Raw genomic sequence first — 14,394 nt, forward strand, 5'->3', positions numbered from 1 at the left:
TGAGAAGAGCTTAGTCACTCTTAAGTAATGATAAATAAACACTCGGGCCTTCAGCGCCAACTGTCAAATCTTATCTCAAATAAATAAAGACATTGTCACCTCACTTCCCCCCCCTGCTCGCTGGCTACCTCCCTCCTTGTGTTCCCAGACAAAACATTGGTGATAACTTTATGCTTTAAGGTGTTTATTTTATATAATATCTCAGACTAAAGTTAGGGGATTACAATTTGCATAGCTGGAATCCTTGCAAGACAGCCAATAATTTGAATATAAACATTATATATATACTGTATTTTGTTGAAGATATAAAAATTGTAGTACATTTTATAATATAAAGTTTTTCAACTGTATTTTTGGGTAGATTTATATCAATTTCTTCATTTATTTTCATCCATTTACATGCAGACACCACAATAAAAGAAACGTAAAAGAAATAAACGACCTCGGTGCAAAGCCGGAGCATTGTTGTACTAATTTGATTACGGTACAAAAATTGTTATGTCCGGTGCAAATTACAGCATGTTTATATTCAAATTAATCAGTATGTTACAAGAATCCCAGCAATGTTAATTATATTGTACCAGGTCATTTCACTGGCATTTTAAAATGAGAGAAGCTTAGTAGGACTGTTAAATAAACTCACAGAGACCTTCGGCTCAAACTGTCAAACATCTCCTCTTAACTCTCTCCCCCATCTGTTGAGCCAGGGTTTTAGGCTTACAGTTTTTATCTTACATAATATTTCAGACTAAAGTTAGGAGATTATAATTTGCATTGCTGGAATCCTTGCAAGACAGCCAATAATTTGAATGTTAACGTCATATATTTTGCTCGAGAGATAAAAATTGTTGTACGTTAGTGTACAGTACTGTAGTACATTTTATAATATAAAGTTTTTGAACTGTATTTTTGGGTAGATTTACATCAATTTCTTCATTTATTTTCATGCACACAGCATACTAAAAGAAATAATTGACCTTAGTGCAAAGCTGGAGTTTTGTTGTACTAATTTGATTTGGGTACTAAAATTGTTATGTCTAGTGGAAATTATAGCATGTTTATATACAAATTAATCAGTATGTTACAAGAATCCCAAGAATGTTAATTATATTCACCCGGGTCATTTCCCGGCCGGGAAAAAATGCGCCACAGACCCGGGCGCCAACCGTCGGTGTCGCCGGGCTTTATCTTAAGTAATATCACAGACAAAAGTTAGAATTTAATTTGCATTGCTAAAATCGTTACAAGACGGCTAATAATTTTAACATAAACGTTGTATATTTTGCACAAGAGATAAAAATTTGTAGCCCTTTGTAATAAAATTAGTTACAACTAAAATTTGTATGTGAACTATAGCATGTTTATATTCAAAGTAATCACAATTTTATAAGAATTCCAGCAATGTTAATTATATTCTTCCAAGTCAGTTTAGTGATATTTCATAAGAGAAAACCTGAAAGTCACTGTTAAGGACAGATAAATAAATAAGCTCTAGACCTTGGCATCAACTGTCAAACCGATAACCCTCCTCCCCATCTTGCCGCGAATCCGATCACGAGTAAACGGGCCATTTCGCGTCTCGTAATTTTAGCCGCGTCGATTTACGAGCGTCCGTTTTAACGCGATACTACAAAAACGATGTTTTGTAGGAGATGGGCCGAGGTGCATTTGGGTATATTGGGTCTTTTTAGTATTTTGTGTTAGTCTCGAGTACCAAAGTAAATTGTTCCATTGAAACCACTTTAATTGAGTCCAAATTTGGTTTAAAGCTATTAGCTCTCTAGGAATGCGCCTCGCGTCACCGACGCGTACGCGGGACCGGTAACAATTTTACGTAAACGCGTCGACGACGTAATATTCGACAATGCCGTCGGGTCGTCGACGTCCCGTTTCTTCGTTTAGTAAATAGTCGTGGCGATTTTTGTCGCGCGCGTGTCCGTCGACGGGCACGCCGAGGGCGGTCCGTCCGCGGATGCGGGCCCGCTCGAGATTCGGCCCGTATTGCGCAGTCGTACGGTCCGTCGTCGTTTGCGAGAAGTACTCGTTTACGTAGTCTCGCGTGCAGTATATTGCATTTTCTAGCAATAGACTAGTTACGATCGTAGATTAGTTCCATCACGTAGGGTATCGTCTCGCCGTCGGCCCGGGACACACCTCCGGCCACTCGACACTCTGCTTACCGGTACACGACACAAATTAAAAATGATCAACACGATATTTTACGAGGGCATTATGATTGATTTATAATACCCTATGCAATGGTTGTATAGATGTAGTGCAGTATAATTATTAAATGCAGGCAGCATTCACATCACAAACTTAACCCACAGAAGAAGTCGCCTCGGGCAGCGGAAGCGCGATCCGGGAGAAGGACACGAAGAACGACCGTAGATCGTCGCTCCGGAGACGGGTCGGCGAGTGCCGCTCTCCGACGCGAGACGATCGTCGAGAATAACCTACGTGTTTTTCTATTTTTATGGATGCTATTTTAAGGATAACTAAAGCTCAGTCAACGGTTATTTTAGCTTAAGGTCATATTATACGTGTATTTGTAATGTACAGTATTTCATTGAGTAAGAATGCTAAAACTTGCCCGGCGGTCGACCCCCAAAACAACTGCGGCGACCCGCTCCGGCACTCGAGAAGACGGAAGCTCCGAGTACACGACGTTAAAGATTAACGGATAGTTTGACGACTATACCACCCCTTGTTCCCTCTACCTCCAGCTAAATGTATCCCTCCCTCCACTTACCACTCTTCCTTTCCTCATCTATTATCTTTCCCTTCCACCCCTCTATCCCACCATCTGTCCCCCCTCCCTTTCTTCACGTACCATTCTTCCTTTCCTTATCTATTATCCTTCCCTTCCACCCCTCTATCCCTTCCCTCCACATACCACCTTTCTCTCCTAGCACCTGTCGTTCCTTTTTTGTGTTTTATTTAATAAGTTTTATAGTATATGATGGTCACCTTATTAATAATGTACCATTTTGTGTGATTACAATTACACTACACACACTTAGTCGAAGTGACCAGTTATTAGTGTTGATATTAATGGGATAAATATTAGATAAGTTTATTGGAGTTTGCTATAAAATATGTGACTATAATTATAAATTGTGAGTGTGAAGAAGGGTTTATAAGTTGTATATATGTCAATTAGAGGAACAAATAATTTGCTAACCACACCCTAGTCCTTCAATGGAAAACGCATCGAAATGCGCAGCGGCGAATGCATTCGGCGGGAGAATAATGCGGCGACACGCGTAGAATACTCGTACGCCACTCTCGGGCACGTACGTTTCCATTTACTAAAGTTAGGTGGGTTTGTTTGGGTGGCGTGGGACCCAGAGGGCATCGGCAGGCGGTCGCGTCCGGCGGTTGCCGTGCGAGAAATTGGGAGGACGGGCTTTCACGTTGCAGAAACTAAGGAACGGCATCTTCCGGCGGAACCACAGCCCGCGATTAAAGGAACGCTCGGGTTTGACGCCCACGGACCGAGCGCGCGGCTCCTCCGCCGTAACAAGAGTAGTCGATTGAAGTCCCCTCTTTTGCCTGGGTGGATGTGTCTGTGCTAACCGTTTTAGGCAAGTGAATGTTTGGTACAGCAGATTTGGGGATTCATTGTAGGGTAGACTTGCCATACAGTGCAGTGTTTTAATTGGTATTATATTGCGGCGATCGGCGAGCACGGAGACCGAAGCCTCACTCGACCGTGTCTCGGGAGGCGTGGGGTTTGGTCCGAGGCCACTCGCAGTCATCGTCGAGGGTATAGTCCGGAACGCCGTTCGACGTGACGTCTCGTCGAAATTCCGGAGCGGTCTTCTCGTCGCGGGGCGCGCCGGAGGTCGACGCTACGACGTTCCCGGAGGGGTCGTCGTCGTCGTCGTCGGGTATTTGACGTGCATCCGGAGTAGAACGAGGGCACGCGTCGAACCGTCGAAAGTGCGCAAGAAATGAGATCGCGTAAATAACGGCAGATTAATTTCGTCGACACTCGTACGTATAAGAGTGCAAAGTAAATAAATAATACGTATTTTTTTTATGGGAATTAGCCCACCCGGGCACGGGTCACCGACCCACATCGGGGCGAAAATGTAATAATAATAATAATTGTTGAAGTTACAGTGTTCATTTTTGGTGGATATCAACGAAATATGATGCGAGAGGCTCAGACGACGACACAAACGACGACGCTCTCTCCGGTATATTTTCGGGACCGTCCGTAAAAACGAAACCAAAACACGCGTGCGCATTCAAAGTGGCGCATTATTGCACAAGTAAAATAAAACATATTGCCATAAATATGGGGTAACCTAGTTTATATGTAACAATAATACTGAAGAACCTTAAAGAAATACAAAATGGAAAAAAAAATCAAAAGTGAGGAACAATAGATTTATGTTGTGTTGTAAGAGAAACAATCGAGACAGAGAGTCAGACGAGCGACCCGGGACTCGGTCACAATTTTAGGGATGCCACGTAGCAGGAAGATCTACCACGGACGACACATTACGCTTCCAATATTGTCTGCGGAGGTGGTATCTCCCCGTTTGGTGGCTGCCTAAGTATGTAAGATTTTCCAATGGAAAGTGTATGTTTGGCAAATGTATCCAGGTCTTTAGAGAATGTACTCAGATATTTGGGTTAGGTGTCAAGGGTTCATGTATAATTTGCATGCCTAATTGACTATGTATATTTTTTAACCTTAATTTTTCATTTGCAGTCACCCGACGGGAGTCAGAAACGTCATTTTTGTGCGGACCGGCGACTCGACGGACCCCGGCCGAGGACGCCGCTCGAACCGCGGGTGAGAATGTCGGACGACGCCGTATTGTAATGTTTATATCGCAGTGTACGGTATTTACTTAATGGTTCTCTGAAGAATAGGAATGCGTATGTGGCGTGCCTCGGCGTCTCCGTAGGAATTGCGTAGAGTAAGTGGAAGGTTTTTAAGGGAGACGAGAATTTATTAAGCGGCGCGTCGTCGACGAAATATCGAAGGAAGTTTTGACCGGTTACCGAGAGGAAATAAGACGGGAATTTACGAGTAAAAGAGTAGTAGAACGTAAAGATAACGAGGGAGAAATGAAAATGCGACCGACGACGAGACTCGGGTGCCATCGAAAATGCGTAGAGGGACGGACATTACAAGTGTTATAATGAGAGTACTTAATTTAGCATAGAGATATAGAATTGAAGGTGTCATATCTGGTCTAAAAGTGTTGGATACAATATGAAAAGTATTATTAAAAAATGGGAGTTTAAGCCAAGGGTTAGGGTGCTGCTGGCACTTCCCCCTCCCTTCCTATTGGGATAAATCGAGAAACAAGATGAATTCTCCCCACCCCCTCCTCCACAAAGGGGAGACCAGATGGACGTCACCTGGGTGTAAGGGTTAAGAATGTAGTAGCTTGTAATGGAGGATGAGGTATATGTATTTATGTCCTATGTTTTATACTGTATTGCAAGTAGGCGTTATTGTATGCACATTGCGGGTCATAATAGGAACGCGGCACGCCGGAGGCGGGTACACGGGACGATCCCTCGGAACAGAAGCCGAAAGTTCGTGGCGTGGGTATATGCACTTCCCTTAAAAGTGTAATTAGGGATCCTCCTCAGACACATTGCACCATTTGAACGCAGACGTAAGATTATCCTCATCGCCGTACACGTCCCGAGGAGACGAGGCGTATCGAGTTTACGCGGATGCATACGAGACGTTTCCTTTCGAGTACGGGTAGTTCTGCTATAATGCGATAGTTGTGTTCTTGTAAAACATCGTGTTATAGAAATTCGTGTAATAGAAATGACAGGGCTTATGGAGAAAATAGGGTTAGGTGCAGATTACTCCAAATCGACAAAAATTTCGTAGTACAGTCTAAATAAATGTTACATTGATATCTAATATTGAAATCATACAGTAAATGTTACACTTGACCTTGAAAAAATCTGAATATAACTTGATGGGGGAGAAGATTGATGTTGAGGAGTCATGAAACATCAAGCTTTTCTTCGAGTGTTATAGCCTTTCTTTTATGATCACCAGAGTGCTTCCCAGAGATATTCTTCTTTTCCATAGTCACAAAATTGGAGAAACAGTAATCACCGAGGACACTTAAAAATTTCACACGTGTTTCAAACAAAGTGTGGAGTAAACAGAGCGCGCGGGTCTAAAACGCTATGTATTTTGTTTTTCTCTTATTTAAAATTTTACATATACTGTAGAGGTATACTGTATACATAAATATTACATAAATTATTTGTGCAATTCTTCACAAACAAAACACATAAATCAATTGAACTTGCGATGTCGAACGTGAACTGTAAACACTGCATAACCCTGCGCCAAGCCACAATGTAAAGTACACTTTAAACGCTACTTATTTTGTTTTTCTCTTTTATTTAAATTTTTACAATTTACATATTCATCTTATGCTACAGCGCCCACAAAACACGAGAAACGTTCGAGTCCCCCAGTAGAGATGTCCGTTCTCTATCCACTCGAGGATGTGTCGGTCGTCCGTTTTCTTTTTGTGTACTCGCTCGGGGACTCGAGTTTATAACACAGGATGATAAGGGAATTTGAATTTATTTGTTGATTTATTTATTTATAATATACTGTAATATATTAAATATGCTGCAAGTATTTTCTTTAATTTATATACTTTTTTCTGGAAAAAGGGAGGCTACCATTATACCCGGTAATGTACATTTATGGCGATCGTTAAGGACCAAACTCCGAATCCGTGACGTGACTTCCGTTCATCATTTATGTCCTAAATTTACCAATGTGGGTAGTTTCAAGAATTAACGCAGTCATTTACCGAATATTCTTTGCCCAAAAATAAATTTCAAATGAATTATTTATAGGAGATAAGTATTATGATCAGTAAATATACCGATATGCATTACCGACCACAAGGACGGCTAAAAATAGGCACAGACGGTCACAGTCGAGGTCACTTTCCCTTTGTTGTCACTGTAGGACCTTGTGAGTGGTTTACTGTATACATAAATATTACATAAATTATTTCTGCAATTCTTCACAAACAAAACACAAAAATCAATTGAATATGCGAAGTCGAACGTGAACCGTAAACACTGTGTGATGTAAAGAGAGCGCCGGTGTAAAACGCTATGTAATTTGATTGTCTCTTTTATGTAAAATTTTACAATTGACTTATAATATATAGGTATACTGTATACATAAATATTACATACATTATTTCTGCAATTGTTCACAAACAAAACACATAACTCAATTGAACACGCGATGTCGAACGTGAACCGAAGCCATAACAATCGTTCGAGTGGAATCGCGTCGGAGGAAACGAGTTCGCGTTTTACAAATATCGTTCCTCAATTCATAAATCGCGTCGTCAAAACACGCGTTATAGCAGAACTCGCCGTATAGTTTTTGGTTCACCGCCAACACGTTTATCCTCGTACCGGATCTCCGTCGTCGCGGAAGTTACGTTCGCTAGACGTTCACAGACGTAAATGGTACGATCTCGAGAGCACGACGTACATTCGGTCCGGATCGAGTGGACTTTCCCAATCGTCTTATAGATTTCTCGAGTTCTTGGGAATGGTACGAATATGTACAATTAATATTATGTTATGTATAGGTATATTGTATGTTTTTTGATAATCGTTAAGTATGGGAGGTGGCGACGAGCACACCGTACCGACGGGTGGAGGAGCGTCGAGTTTGATTTTGTATTAGGCGACGGGGTCGCGGGTATTTACGGAGATACGGCAGAGCGCGACGTCGGCGCCCGCGTACGGCACGAGCGGGAGGAGTAATTTGTGCGGGACGTAATTGTGGGGTAGTCGAGTATGCCTGTGTGTTTTAGTTGGCAATAGTGTGTAGATATGTTTGTGTATAGGTATACTGTAGAAAGAATGAACTTAGATGAAGTTTGTTTGGGAATTAGTAGAATTTGTAATAGTAGATAATTGTCGATATATTTTGACAGTAATTTGTCCGTTTCAGTTGCGGAGGAGCGCGCCGATACGAGTCGGAGACGGCTCGTACAGTCGGCGCACGAGAGCGGTCCGGACGAAGACATTCGGGAACCGAGGACGAAGACGCTCGTCGACTGCGGACGAAGACACCGGTCGACGCGCGAGGAAGATGCTCCGGAACACGGGAAGAACGCCACACTCCCGAGTGCGGGAAGACACTCGTCAACGCAGAAGGAGACACGCATCAATGTCGGGCCGGCGCGATTGTTTTAAAGACGATTTAACGTGTAAAATGAATGTACGTGTTGTTTGTAGTATTGTTTTTAGAGACCGACTCTGCGAAGACGGAGGAAGTCGATACATGTCGAGAATGAATTTATTGAAGATGTTGCCTGTGATCACTAGGTGTTTGCACTAATTTGGGGAGATGATTACGATCGTAGAACGTCACGGAATGCGGCGCGCACGTCATTTGTGGCGGGACGCATCCGTAAATAACGGCAGCATAAATACGAGAGAACGCGGCGGCGGCGGCGGGGAAGTGCGCCTTTTGAAAGTAAAAGAACGGGGGAGATCGGACCGACATAGATGGTGTTGTTGTGGTAACCGATAAGAATGGAGAAATGATGACTATTTGGTGGGTTTTTTAGGACAGAGAGAGTAGTTATATATTAGTGAAGATATAAAGTAAAAGGTGATAAGGATGGTGGTGGGGGGGACAACGAATGATATATTTTGTAGGGTATTAAAGGAATTGACTCGTCAGTGCCGAGTCGGCGTAATTGTGAGAAACGGATGCGACGGGGATTGTAAAGAAGTCGCGCGGTAGAGGAATTGGCGGAAGCGACGATCGCAATAACCTTTCGACGTGGGACGGACGACGACGAATTTAGTAAATGGCGGTTTAGGAAAGGGTCGTACGTAAAGCGGCGGGTGCGGGCGCGTGCGGATACGGACGACGGTCGATCGGGGTCCGTTTACGGGACGGGAAAGAGGACCGACGGAGAACGGACGGAGACGAGGCGGCGCACAAACGAAAGTATACCCGCGAGATGCGTAAAGAATGATTTGGAAGTAGATTTAACTAAGAGTCGCGTGTTTGAAATGGCGGGAAGGTTCGACAGGTGTATTAGTTTTACGTAATTGTGGCAGTGCGTTTGAGAGCGGGCAGTCGTGGAGTGCGCGTGGGTACCTATTTTGAGACCGCGACATCTACCGGTAAGGAAATACGTAATGCAGCAGTAATATATTTGTGGGATGAATTTATACTCGTTCACCCGTACTCCGTGTTGCTCCACTCGTGTTAAGGTGTTTATTGTGAAGGCGTTTGTATAATAATAAAATTTGTTGGACGAGTAGGGGAAGGAATACGAGCACAATGTTTAATTTGTAAGCCCTCCCTTTTTTGTCTTTTCCCTCTGCCTCCCCGTCCTCCTCCTCCTTTTTTGACGTGTTTGTCGTGCGGCTTCTTTTCCCTCCGTTTCATTGCAACTCCCTTCGTTTTTCTCCCCCCTACCTGCTTCTGTCCGTCCTCTTCTTCTTCCTGTTTCCTTCTTTTACTCCTCCTCTTCGCCATATGTCTTCCTCGTTTATTCTTTGGCTTGTTCTGCGTCTGTTCCTTCTCCTCCTCTGTTTGATTGTGATTCCCTTGTTGTTTCTCACCCTCCCATTGCTCTTGATCCTGTTGTTACTCCCATTTGTTGGTTGTTTTTGTGTTCCTGTATATGTTTGTTGTTACCAATTGAATTTGTGGTTGTATTACTGCTGCTGTGTGTATGTTGGATTGTATTTATTTGTTGTTATATATATGTTGTGAGTGTGAATTAGATATATTGTGTTGATATTTGACTAAATGTTGTTGTTAAGAAGAGGAGGAGTTCTATTTAGATTTGGAAAGTAACTGTCATCGAGGACGAGAATGCACGTACCGTCTGTAGTTTGAATACGCGGTCGCGTCGGGTTTGGGCAGTTATATATCGGGAAATAGTTGAAGAGTGTAAGTTAATGTTGTGGACTTGTGAAATTGTTTATTGTGGAATAGTTATTGGTTTTAATTTGAAGGGTGTCAATTGCGCACCGGGAATATTTTGTCGGGAGTTTGGCGTCGTCGGAATCGACCGGAACGGCCGGAGTCGCGGAGTTATTTTTTGTCGTCGTAGATTCGTTCGCGGAGTCGTAAAAAATGTGGCGTCGTCGACGAAAGTCAATCGTCCGCGGATCGGTCGTCTTCGAATATTTGTAGACTTGTATATGTTTGTTTGTAATTGATTGAAGTTATTTGTAGTTTGAAAAATGTTTTGACTTGTTGTTGTTGTTTGATTATAGTATAGTCATTTGTGCAGTTTGAAATTATTTTGGTTTGTGGATTTGGAAAATGTGTTGCATGTATGTGGACTTTGAATAAGTGAGATATTTTGTGGACCGAAATGTCGTACCTCTAGTCGGGCAACCTCGGGACCGGACCATGGAAATTGACCCTTTTCCTGGATAGATAGTGACTTGTGCTTATGCTTGGAAGCACTAGCACCACTTTCTCTGCATCACGGCCTCTTTGAAGACATATTGAAGGGTTAAATGTCGTATAGTAGCTCGTGAAATTTGGAGAGTTTTTAATTCTTAACGTATTTTATTGGAACAGAGCCAAAAATAAATAAATAGAAATTTTGACGGCGGAAAGTGGAATTTCGACGGGTTTGAACGGCCCGCCAACGTGCAGACGACTGGCACAATCGCGTAAAGAGCGTCATTTCTCTCGTGTAGAAAAGAATCATTATTGAATGTCTTTTTTATTGAATTACTGTTTGTGTGCAAAATGAGCAATACAATTCATTAATAATACGTAGAATATTAAAACACACGGCATTGTTTTCGTCGATTACAAAACCGGTGACTGACTGGTTCTACATATAAAAGAGAAGAAAATAAGACCTTGGCTGTAGCTGTAGTCAAATGACTATGGTTGTTTTAAGTAATGTTAATAAATGGAACAATAGAAGTAGCTAACGATAACGGTAAAGAAAAAAAAGAGATCGCGCGCGTAAGTGGGCATGCGAAAAGATATCGTCATTACTTTACGTAAGAATACGAAAGCAACACTTATTTACTGTTCATATATATTGTAATTGATGTTTGTGAATTTGTTTTTATTGAATTAATGTTTGTGTGTGCAAAATTAACACTAGAATTTATTATTAATACGTGGAATATCAGAGGAGACGAGACGAGACGGCTGCCGGCATCGTTTACGTTAAAGCTCACAAAACCAGTGACCGATTGGTTGTACATATAAAACTGAAGAAAATAAGACCCTGATTTTAGCTGCAGTAAAATTAATGTAAAAAAATTAATATGCTCGTTTGAAGTACGTGTAATGTTATTTAATGTTAAAAAATGGAACAATATAAGTAGTTAACCATAAAAAAAGTGAGTGCGCATACGTAAGTGCGCACATGTGAAAAGATATCGTCATTATTCTACATAAGAATATGAAAGCAACACTTATTTATTGCTGAAGGGTTAAATGTTGTACTCTATAGACAAAGAGAGAGAGAGCAGCTGAAGTGCTGGATGTAAACAAACCTTAATTTGCTGGGTTTTTTGTTTTTTAGGGGATTAGCCCACCTGGGCATAAGTCACTGACCCACGTTTGGGTGTGATGGGCCAAAATTTAATACTCCTGCTATAATAATGATAATTTCCAAGAAAAAAAAAAAAAAACTGCCTATGTACCTGTTGGAGAAAGTAAAATTGTTCCGGACCACGGGAGTTTGCGGAGCACAGAATGCCGGACTAGAGAGTTACAACCTGTAGTTGTTTGTGGACTTGAAATTGTTAACCTTTGTGGACTTTGAATAATTGATAATGTTTGTCGACTTTGAATTTGTTTTGCCTTTTGTGGAACGGGAAATTTACGCGTCGGGTCCGAGGACCGGCAATAATTATCGACGCACGCGAACTCGGAATAACGTATTACGCCGGTGGAATCGGACTAATTTTTTATCCCGTGTGGACTTTGAATAATTTTGTATCTTGTGTGGAATTGGAATATTTGTTATCCTTTGAAAATGTCTCATTGTTTGTGTATTTTGAATAATTGTCAATTTCTGTGGACTTTGAATATTTTGTGGAGTTTGAATAATTTATTGTTTGTGTACTTGGAATAATGTTCAATTTATGTGGACTGAATAATTAATGATGTTTGTGGATATTTGAATATTTTGTTATGTTGTGTGGACTTTGAATATTTTGTGGAGTTTGAATAATTTATTGTTTGTGTACTTGGAATAATGTTCAATTTATGTGGACTTTGAATAATGTATAATGATTGTGGACTTTGAATAATTAATATGTATGTGGACTTGTTATTATTTTATCGTTTGTGGACTTTGAATAATTTTCAATGTAGACTGAGTATTTTTGTCATGTTGTGTGGACTTAGAATAATTTGTATCCTCTGTGGACTTGTAATAATTTTTAATGTATGTGGACTTTGAATAATTTATGATGTTTGTGGACTTAGTATTATTTTAGCCTTTGTGTATGTGTACTTGGTATGTTTTTTCTGTTTGTGGACTTGTTATTATTTTATCGTTTGTGGAGTTTGAATATTTTGTGGATGTAGAAAATGTTTTATCGTCTGTGGCTCCGTATTAATGTATTACGTCCGTGGACCGGGAATAATTTTGTATCGTGTGTGGACTTGTAAAAATTTTCATTGTTTGTGGACTTAGAATAACTTTTAATGTATGTGGACTTTGAATAATTTATTGTTTGTGTACTTGGAATAATGATCAATTTCTGTGGACTTTGAATATTTTGTGGACTTTGAATAATTTATTGTTTGTGTACTTGGAATAATGTTCAATTTATGTGGACTGAATAATTAATGATGTTTGTGGATATTTGAATATTTTGTTATGTTGTGTGGACTTTGAATATTTTGTGGAGTTTGAATAATTTATTGTTTGTGTACTTGGAATAATGTTCAATTTATGTGGACTTTGAATAATGTATAATGATTGTGGACTTAGTATTAATTGATCCTGTGTGGACTTTGAATAATTAATATGTATTTGGACTTGTTATTATTTTATCGTTTGTGGACTTTGAATAATTTTCAATGTAGACTGAGTATTTTTGTCATGTTGTGTGGACTTGTAATAATTTTTAATGTATGTGGACTTGGAATAATTTATGATGTTTGTGGAGTTAGTATTATTTTAGCCTTTGTGTATGTGTAGTTGGTATGTTTTTTCTGTTTGTGGACTTGTTATTATTTTATCGTTTGTGGACTTTGAATATTTTGTGGATATAGAAAATGTTTTATCGTCTGCGGCTCCGTATTAATGTATTACGTCCGTGGACCGGGAATAATTTTGTATCGTGTGTGGACTTGTAAAAATTTTCATTGTTTGTGGACTTGGATAAATGTTCATATGTTGTGGAGTTAGTATTTTTTCATTGTTTGTGGAGTTAGTATTATTTTAACTTGTGTGGACTTGTAATAATTTTCAATGTTTGTGGACTTAGAATAAATGTTAATGTATGTGGACTTTGAATAATTTTCATCGATTGTGGACTTATTATATTTTTGATGTTTGTGGACTTTGTATTATTTTATTGTTTGTTGACTTTAGAAATTTTGTATTTGGAAATATTGTCATTGTTTGTGGATTTAGAAAAATTTTCATATGTTGTGGAGTTAGTATTATTTTATCCTGTGGACTTGTAATAATTTTCAATGTGTGTGGACTTGGTATATTTTTCATATTTTGTGCTTTGAAATATTGTCTTTGTTTGTGGAGTTTGAAATATTGTCTTTGTGGACTTAGTTTTTTTTCCTCTTGTGGAATTGGACTAATTTATGTTTGTGGACTTGGAAAATTTTTTTATCCTTTATGGACTTAGAAAATTTTCATGTTGTGTGGACTTAGAAAATTTTCATGGTGTGTGGACTTAGTATTTTTTTGTTGTTGTGTGGACTTAGTTTTTTTTCCTGTGTTGTGGACTTAGAAAATTTTTCGTTGTTTGTGGACATAGAATAATTTTCATGTTGTGGACTTAGAAAATTTTTCATGGTGTGTGGACTTAGTATTTTTTGTGGTGTTGACTAAGTATGTTTTTGGTTGTGTGGACTTAGTAAATTTTTCGTTCTTTGTGGACATAGAAAAATTTTCATGTTGTGGACTTAGTTTTTTTTTCCTGTGTTGTGGACTTAGTATTTTTTTGTTGTGTGGACTTAGTATTTTTTTGTTGTGTGGACTTAGTATTTTTTTCATGTGTTGTGGACTTAGTATTTTTTTGTTGTTGTGTGGACTTAGTTTTTTTTCCTGTGTTGTGGACTTAGAAAATTTTCCATCCTTTATGGACTTATAATAATTTCATGTGTGGACTTAGTATTTTTTTCATGTGTTGTGGACTTAG

The 14,394-nt window shown here is 39.8% G+C and overlaps 1 long non-coding RNA gene across 1 annotated transcript; it reads left to right on the forward strand.

Annotated features, from left to right (window-relative positions):
• The first annotated feature begins 993 nt into the window (after positions 1–993).
• On the forward strand, positions 994–8,476 carry LOC121855359. The gene is made up of 2 exons (XR_006086778.1): positions 994–4,810; positions 8,000–8,476. It is a non-coding gene; the product is annotated as an uncharacterized LOC121855359 (long non-coding RNA).
• Positions 8,477–14,394: the final 5,918 nt, after the last annotated feature.

Source organism: Homarus americanus, unplaced genomic scaffold (genome assembly GCF_018991925.1).
Source record: "Homarus americanus isolate GMGI-L3 unplaced genomic scaffold, GMGI_Hamer_2.0 scaffold58017, whole genome shotgun sequence".
NCBI lineage: Eukaryota > Metazoa > Arthropoda > Malacostraca > Decapoda > Nephropidae > Homarus > Homarus americanus.